Consider the following 10133-nt stretch of genomic DNA (forward strand, 5'->3'; position numbering starts at 1 on the left):
GGACAGGGACGGCGGGTGACATGCATACCCATAGATAGTTTAACCTGACATCAAGCCCTCTAGACTGAGGCAACTAGAAAATGTAATTTCCTAGAGAAAATGTATGCTTGCGCGTCTTGCATTATTTATGGTTGTGAAATACGTTGTAGTGGGTGTAAAATAAAGCTTGTAGGCTTACTATTATCCCTAGTAGGGGTAGTGTTGATGACTTCAGTAGTAATGGTACTGATGGTAGTAATAGGGTTGCCATAGGCATATGGGTTAGTTAGTGAACTTGCTGAAATCAAGGACACTAATGCCATACTTATTACATTTGCCTCCCGCTGGCACCTGTAGCACCAACACCAAAATCTATGACAAAGGGAACATCATAAGAGCAAGCTGATAAACTGTGGAAGAGAAAATGTACCATTTAGCCGACTGTTCATAAAAACGTCAATATTCAGACCACTAGCGGTCAGTGTTTTTAGATAGGGGATCATGTAGACCTCCCTCTGTAGTAGTAGGGTCTTGATGCTGCCTCCTCTGTGAAGCGTATCAATGATATTATGCCGGACCATATACAACAGACCCTGGCCAACCTTAGTGGGCTTAGCTCAACACGGCTAGAAGTCCCAACAAAAATTTTATTTTATTTAAAAAAAAAATGTATTTAACTAGGCAAGTCAGTTAAGAACAAATTCTTAATTATAATGACGGCCTACCCCGGCCAAACCCTAACCCGGGCGACGCTGGGCCAATAGTGCGCCGCCATATGGGACTCCAAATCACGGTGGGATGTGATACAGCCTGGAATCAAACCAGGGTCTGTAGTGACGCCTCTAGACCGCTGCGCCACTCAGGAGCCCAGTGAAATGCCCAGATAGCTGCTCAGTTAGTGGCAGTAATCCCTGCCCAGCTCCCTGGACATACACTACATGATCAAAAGTATGTGGACGTTGAACGTCTCATTCCAATATCATGGGCATTAATATGGAGCTGGTCCCCCATTTGCTGTTTTAACAGCCTACACTCTTCTGGGAAGGCTTTCCACTAGACGTTGGAACATTGCTGCGTGGACTTGCTTCCCTTCAGCCACAAGAGTATTACTGAGGTCAGGCACTGATTTTGGGCGATTAGGCCTGGCTCGCAGTCGGCATTCCAATTCATCCCAAAGGTGTTTGATGGGGCTGAGTTTAGGGCTCTGTGCCCTAGACATAGTTGGCACTATGCATTTGGGCTGGTAGTGTTTTCCTGGAATTCGCCATACCCATATTTTTCCGTCGGACAGCCAGATGGTGAAGCATGATTCAACACTCCAGAGAACGCATTTCCCATTTCTGGCCATGGAAGCTCATTTCATGACGCTCCCAACAAACAGTTCTTATGCTGACGTTGCTTCTAGAGGTAGTTTGGAACTAGTGAGTGTCGCAACCGAGGACAGATGTATTTTTTACGCGCTACACGCTTCAGCACTTGGCGGTCCCGTTCTGTGAGCTTCTGTGGCCTACCACTTCGCGGCAGAGCCGCTGTTGCTCTTAGACGTTTCCATTTCACAATAACAGTACTTACAGTTGACCGAGGCAGCTCTACCAGGGTAGAAATTTGACAAACTGACTTGTTGGAAAGGTGGCATCCTATGACGGTGGCACATTGAAAGTCACTGAGCTCTTCAGTGACCATTCTACTGCCAATGATATTGCATGGCTGCGTGCTCAATTTTATACACCTGTCAGCAACGGGTGTGGCTGCAATAGACAGATCCACTCACTGGAAGGGCTTTACACATACTTTTGTATATATAGTGTAGTCCCATGGTCGAAGCGTGACAGGAGACAACCTGAAAGCAAGCCAATTAAAGTTTGACAGTTTAACAAATTTCCCCTGTCTCATGGCTAGAACTTCCTCCAAAAGGCAACAGTAAGGCGAATGTGGTAAAAATGCAGTGAGTAAGGCAGGAAGACAAGTTGACCAGCATGCTGCACAACAAGCATCAGCGGAGGTCTTGACCATGGCCATTTGTCCCGTCCTCACTGGCCACCGAGATCAGTGCCCCGTGACACACCAAACACCAAATGTTGTCTGTTTCCCATAGTTGGCGGCAGGTGTGTGAGAACTGGTTAAGACTGTGGATAAAGATTTGGATTTGGACTTTTCCAATTCGAGAGGCCCCAGCCACACCTGACGAGCTTCGGGATAACTTAAACCATGTCGACATTGCCATGGTTTCTTTGAATGATATAATTCTATTCAGGGAGAATGAGAAACTTTCAGAGACCCAATTAAGGGCATTGGCCCTTTGTGAGAAACTCTGCAGTTCTCATTCCCTGTCTACCAATGCAGAGGACACATACCAACTCCACCTAGACACGAGGTTATTAGCATTCTGGTCTTCTCATTCTTAACAGAGAATGCAACCGAGTCTACTTTGGGAACAATAAACTCTGAAACCAGCAGTATATTTGTGAACAATCTGTTGTCCCACATGGAGGATTAATCTTCCTCTGGTATACCTTCTTTGTACTCTGTGAGATCGGTGATGATATCACTATTAGTGCTAGAACTGGGTCCTTTTGAAGTCTCCCTATTATGTCGCATCACTGTAAGTTTCAGGCTAAGGCTGTGAGTGCAGTAACCGAGATGCTCATTAGTTCATCTACAGAGTCCAATTTATTTATTAGTGACCAGTCATACTCTGTCAGCTGCACTGTCCGTTCAACATGGAGAGGAGTCGGACTTATTGGAATGTTTATCCATTACCTGCAAAGACTTAAGAAATCTGTCCCCAAACTTGTCAGTGCTGACCAGATTGAGGCTGTGATCTCAGAGACCGGTCTTGACCTCCAGACCAGGCCCAAGTTCCCCAAGGGTTGGTTCCGCTCTGCTGCTGCTAGCTTTTATAACAATGTGAGTGTCAAGGTGGACAAGTTCATCTTTCCCATTGACACTATTGATCTCAGACTAAGTCAGGGATTCAGATCATTCCCTGCTCACAAACAGTGGTTTGGGTTCCATGTTCTGCAGCGTTGGAACGGTGTTCAACCATGATGCCTCTGTTGAGATATACATCACAGCACCACTGAACAACTCCCCTGTGTTACGTCTGAATGAGACAAGATGTGTGTCTGATCACACTGTGGGCTCAGAGAGTGTTGAAGACCAGTATAATTCTATCCTGAGTTGCACCTCTTCCACCATGCCCATAATCCCATACGACCAGCCAACATCCCCATTACTAGCCTCACAGTTAAGCCAGAGAAAGCTAGTGTTGGATGTTTTGACAGCACAATGAGTAGAGAGAGCCTGGACAAGGAGCTGAAAGCTATCCAGAGCACCTCCTCATTTGCAAGTATCACTGATTTTCCCACAACTAAGGGAACACCCTCCCTCACGGACAGAACCCGTCGGGTCATTAAAGCACTGTAGAAAGGAGCTAGAAGTGGCACAACCAGCCTTGTCTCCCAGTCAGAGATGTTAGATAAGGTCACCAGGGTAGTATGTTGGCAGCATGGGAGGATGCAGCTTCAGCTGAGTGAAAGCTTCAGGCCCTTCTCTCCACAGGCATCCGCCGGCCATTCATAGACCACCTGTTGGAGCAGATATGCAGCTTCCTTCTGCAGGACAGTGTCTTCAGTGGCCTATAGAGCTAAGTCTGATTCTGCTCTCCTGAGCAGAAGGCAGATAGGTGAGCTCCAGAGGGAGCCATAGGCAGAGTCATTCACAGAGCCTTCACAGAGCAGTCTGACTAGACGCGAGCTAAGTTAACGTTGTTTTGTTCTTTTTGGCTTTTTTCTGCCTGCAAACACACTGGATGATTCAGAATCCATTGAAGAGCTTGAGCAATTCATTGACGAGAGATACGTACGAACTCAAAGTAACATGTCACTGGTTTCAGAGGATTCAAGCATTGTTAAGGATAACCAACAAACCCAAAATCAACAAAAACAAACCAAAACCAGGTTGGCCAAGCGGTATCAACGATGGAACCTAACCATCCCTTAGTAAGAGTGGAGAGTGGGGAGAGGTTTACTGATATGGATGTTGACTTGTTAAAATCCATCAATGAAAGGCTTGCCAAACTTGATATCTTGGATATATACGAGAGGATCTCAATAGAATTCAGTCTAGAATTCAGCCAACGTCAGATTGATGATCTAAGGAAAGAGAACACGGCGCTGAAAGGTACTGTAGACTCTATTCATAGCAAGGTGGAGGTGGTGCAAAGGGAGAACAAACAACTTAAAGAAACATTGCTTGATGTACAGTGTCGATCAATGTGGGACAATCTAATATTCTCAGGGGTACCAGAAAATGACAACAGCAGAGGCTGTGAGGACACTGTCTGAGACTTTATGTCAACTCAACTGAAACTGCCCACTGATGTTGTGCGTAATGTCACTTTCTCCAGAGTCCATAGAATGGGTAAGGCCTCTGGGAATAGGCCATGGGCTATTATTGCATGTTTTGACAAATTTAAGCAAAAGGAAATGACGAAGAACATGGGGAGAGAACTCAGAAACAGTGATTTTGGAATGAATGATCACTTCCCCACCGAGATCAATGAAAGGAGAAAAAAATGTATCCCATCATGAAGGAAAAGCGTAGCCTGAATCAACGAGTCTCCATGGTGATGGAGAGACTTTACATCAACTGGCAACTGTATCAGGACTCTAGAGTAACTCCCTGGCTATTTTAATGTAATGTTCAAATCTGAGTTTGTGTTGTAGTGTACAACTTCAACTATAATGAATACATGCTCTATTGATCTCCACTATAATGAATACATGCTCTATTGATCTCCACTATAATGAATGCATGCTCTATTGATCTCCACTATAATGAGTACATGCTCTATTGATCTCCACTATAATGAATACATGCTCTATTGATCTCCACTATAATGAATACATGCTCTATTGATCTTCACTTGATAAGGAAAGGGCTGCATATAGCTCAGGTTAATGTATGTCGCCTTCCTAACAAAATACATGAGGTTTTTAACTTGGTCAACATAAATAATATTCATATTTTGGCTTTGACCAAAACGCATTTAGATGCATCTGTAAATGATGGACAAATGAACATTCAAGGATATTGTCTAGTGAGAAGGGACAGGAATAGGAATGGTGGGGGTGTAGCTCTGTACATTCAGAATCATATACCTTTTAAGAGAAGGTATGACCTTAATGTATGTCAAATAGAGGCACTATGGGCTCAGGTACATCTGCCTCACCAGGCACCCATATTGGTAGGATGTGTGTATAGACCTCCTAGCTCTAAGGTGTTCTATCTGGATGACTTATGTACTGGGTTTGGCCAGGCCACAGATAGCAACAGAGATGTATTTATCTTGGGTGATTTCAATATAAATGGGAAGGATCATAATAATTCGAATAGAACTAAATTTATGAGATATGCCGAGAACTGTGGTTTGAAACAAATGGTTAATGATACTACTAGATCATCAACTAGGTTGGGTCATCGTTCAGACACGTGCATTGATCTGATCTTCTGTAATATACAATTGCAATGCTTAAAAGCCAGATCAATACCAGTGGGCTGGACAGACCATAATATTGTGTCCATAACCATGAACACCGAGGTTCCAAAGAAACCCCCAAGGATTGTGGTCAAGATAAATTTTTAAACATTTAATCATGAGCTATTTCAAAATGATTTGGCTGCTGTACCTTGGGAGCTGATTTATCTAGAGGATGATTTAAATCACACTACAGAATGTTTTATTGATTTGCTCACTGAGGTAATGGACCATCATGCCCCAGTAAGAAAGAGTACAGTTGGGGCTCGTCCGTCTCCATGAATTGATGATGAACTGGGTGAGGCTTTTCTCAAAGAAATATGGCAAAAGCCTTAGCAGACAAATCAGAACTAGAAATTGATTAACAGAATTATTGAACATTACGTAATTATGCAGTTAGATTGAATCGTAAGAAAAAAACGTTATTTTACAACAATGCTTTTATTGATTGTAAAAATTATTCTTAAGAGGTATGGAATACAGTTAAGGGCTTACTTGGTACATCTATCTCATCATGCCAATCTAGTGTGGAGATTGGCGGGAGAACAATAAGAAAACGAGCTGATATTGCCAATTATTTAGCAGATTTTTTTTTACAAAGAAAATGTATTTAATGAGCAATAATGTAAACACACATTCTTCCAAACAAGCTACTGTCCAATGGATTGATGGTCATACACTGCTCAAAAAAATAAAGGGAACTCTTAAACAACACAATGTAACTCCAAGTCAATCACACTTCTGTGAAATCAAACTGTCCACTTTGGAAGCAACACTGATTGACAATATATTTCACATATTGTTGTGCAAATGGAATAGACAACAGGTGGAAATTATAGGTAATTAGCAAGACACCCCCAATAAAGGAGTGGTTCTGCAGGTGGTGACCACAGACCACTTCTCAGTTCCTATGCTTCCTGGCTGATGTTTTGGTCACTTTTGAATGCTGGCGGTGCTTTCACTCTAGTGGTAGCATGAGACGGAGTCTACAACCCACTCAAGTGGCTCAGGTAGTGCAGCTCATCCAGGATGGGACATCAATGCAAGCTGGGGCAAGAAGGTTTGCTGTGTCTGTCAGTGTAGTGTCCAGAGCAAGGAGGCGCTACCAGGAGACAGGGCAGTACATCAGGAGACGTGGAGGAGGCCGTAGGAGGGCAACAACCCAGCAGCAGGACCGCTACCTCCGCCTTTGTGCAAAGAGGAGCAGGAGGAGCACTGCCAAATGACCTCCAGCAGGCCACAAATGTGCATGTGTCTGCTCAAACGGTCAGAAACAGACTCCATGAGGGTGGTATGAGGGCCCGACGTCCACAGGTGGGGGTTGAGCTTACAGCCCAACACCGTGCAGGACGTTTGGCATTTGCCAGAGAACACCAAGATTGGCAAATTCACCACTGGCACCCTGTGCTCTTCACAGATGAAAGCAGGTTCACACTGAGCACATGTGACAGACGTGACAGAGTCTGGAGACGCCGTGGAGAACGTTCTGCTGCCTGCAACATCCTCCAGCATGACCGGTTTGGCGGTGGGTCAGTCATGGTGTGGGGTGGCATTTCTTTGGGGGGCCGCACAGCCCTCCATGTGCTCGCCAGAGGTAGCCTGACTGCCATCAGGTACCGAGATGAGATCCTCAGACACCTTGTGAGACCATATGCTGGTGCGGTTGGCCCTGGGTTCCTCCTAATGCAAGACAATGCTAGACCTCATGTGGCTGGAGTGTGTCAGCAGTTCCTGCAAGAGGAAGGCATTGATGCTATGGACTGGCCCGCCCATTCCCCAGACCTGAATCCAATTGAGCACATCTGGGACATCATGTCTCGCTTCATCCACCAACACCACGTTGCACCACAGACTGTCCAGGAGTTAGCGGATGCTTTAGTCCAGGTCTGGGAGGAGATCCCTCAGGAGACCATGCGCCACCTCATCAGGAGCATGCCCAGGCGTTGTAGGGAGGTCATACAGGCACGTGGAGGCCACACACACTACTGAGCTTCATTTTGACTTGTTTTAAGGGCATTACATCAAAGTTTGATCAGCCTGTAGTGTGGTTTTCCACTTTAATTTTGAGTGTGACTCCAAATTCAGACCTCCATGGGTTGATAAATTTGTTTTCCATTGATAATTTTTGTCTGATTTTGTTGTCAGCACATTCAACTATGTAAAGAAAAAAGTATTTAATAAGAATATTTCATTCATTCAGATCTAGGATGTGTTATTTTCGTGTATTATGAGCAACAAGACCTGCTCTTTTAGTCTACAAATGGTGTCAGTAGAGGAAGTGTTAAACCTATTGAAGTCATTACCCACTGGTAAATCTACATGGACAATTTTTTACTTCGCTATGGTGCTCCCCAGATTGCAGCTCCACTAAAATACATATTCAATTGGTCACTGGAAAAGGCGTGTCCTTTTCCGAAAGACAGCAAAGAACCCATTACTCCTGCCAAGTCAACCAATTAGTCTACTCCCTTCACTCAGTAAGATATTGGAGGGTATTGTGAGTAAACAAATATGGGAATACATGGAAAAGAATGATCTGATTACAGCCAATCAGCATGCTTATCGCAAAAAACATTCCATTACCAATGACCAGTGGTTCAATGCTATGGATAATGGCAGGTTTGTTGGTGCACTATTTTTAGATTTTAGTGCAGCATTTGATTTAGTGGATCATGAAATAATTTTGACTAAATTAATGCATTATGGTTTTAAGGAGGTAGCATTGAATTGGGTACAGTCATATCTAACTGACAGGAAACAGTCCACCTATATCAACGGTTCATTTTCTTCCCCTCGTGCTTTAAACTTTGGAGTACCGCAAGGCAGCTGCCTTGGGCCACTTCTTTATTTAACATATACCAATGACCTTCCTTATACCTTATCTGAAACTCAAGCTACTATATTTGCAGATGATACTACAATTTATACAGCAAGACAATCGGTTCAACAGGTGCAGCAAGCTTTACAAGGAGATTTGGAGCATATCAGGGAGTGGGTTCGTTGGAACAAACTTGTTTTAAGCACCAAGAAAACCAAAGTTATGTTAGTCCGTTCCACTAGGAAAAGGCCAACACAGCATGGGATACAATTAAGTATGGGAGGAGTACAAATTGAGGAAGTGGCAGAAACCAAACTACTAGGAGTGCAGCTAGATAACTGCTTATCATGGTTATCTCAAATAACTCATCTATGTAAAATAAATATTAAAACAGCATGCATGATCAGGAGGATAGCTAAATATTTACCAGGAAAGATTCTTAAGCAAATAACACAAGCATTATTTGAGAGTCAGGTGAATTACTGTTCTGTGGTCTGGGGAAATGCATCAGCAAGTCAAATTAGGAGGCTGCAGATTGCACAGAACAAAGAGGCAAGGATTGTTTTAAGGTGGAGATACGGTTCTTTTGTTGTAGTCATGCGCAATGCTCTTGGTTGGTCATCAATCAACAAGATAATTGAAAGCATGCTTATTTTATTTCATAATATACATCATTTAAAACGGCCAAACTCTATTCACAACGGTATTCAGTTAGTAAGAGACAGACATTCAGTAAATACCAGGAATAGATTGTCCACCATGTTATCCAGACAGAAAAGAGAAATAGGCAAAAGAACATTTCGATTTAGAGCAATAAAGAAATGAATAATTTAACTGAGCAAACCAGAAACCTTTCAATATATACATTTAAACAGTACTTTAAAACAATTTAAATGTAATACATAGGAAAGTTGTGCTGGACTATGGTAGATGAAGAACACATATATATTTTTAGACTGTTATTTATCAGGTCAAAATGTTCCTGTATTATGTCTGTTTGTATAAGTGTGTTATATGTGAAAATGTGTTTGTATTATAAATTGTATTTTAATGTTTAAGGACTCTTGGAAGATTAGTCCAAGTGAGGATTAAAAAAGATCCAAATCAAATCAAATCTCTTAAATCCTTTCTAGAGCACTTGCTCAAAGACCTCCTTTCTCCTCATGATCCCAACCAGAGCGAGCGATCCAGTGGTTCCAGGGTTCAGGCCGTCGCCAAACCTAGCCTCCCCACAGCCAAACCAGAAACAACTGTGAAGAGCAAGAAGATGTCCTTTCTTCAAAGAAAAGGGTAGTGTACATTTCCTTTGATTATCCAGAATTAGTTCACATTGTGTGCATGTAATCCGTATGGGTAACTGATGAAGTCAAGAGAAAATGTCAATTCCGGAAAATAGCAGAATAAATTGTCAGGTTATATTTTATGTTAATTGTCTTCCTCTGTTTACATGTAAAAAATCAGAGTGGCAACAACGTGGATCCATGCCCCTGCTGTTGCTGTGGACTATAACAGTGAATATCAGTATTGACCTCTCTCTCTTTGTGGCAATTCTCTACATGCACATACAATAGGGACATTATTCAAAATGTCTTACCATTTTGGTGTTGGTGATGTTGAATGAAATGAATACTGAAAATAACAAAAGAGTTGTAGTGTTAATATTTATTTCAAACCCTAAAGCAATTACCACCTTCATCTGATCATCTGTCCAGGTGCAATACATACAGTATTTGCTTGACTGATATTCTAAAGAAATGTTCTGGTTTTCATTCTCCAGGGTTACGACACAACAGATGA

This window comes from Oncorhynchus clarkii, chromosome 3 (genome assembly GCF_045791955.1).
Source record: "Oncorhynchus clarkii lewisi isolate Uvic-CL-2024 chromosome 3, UVic_Ocla_1.0, whole genome shotgun sequence".
Classification (NCBI taxonomy): Eukaryota; Metazoa; Chordata; class Actinopteri; order Salmoniformes; family Salmonidae; genus Oncorhynchus; species Oncorhynchus clarkii.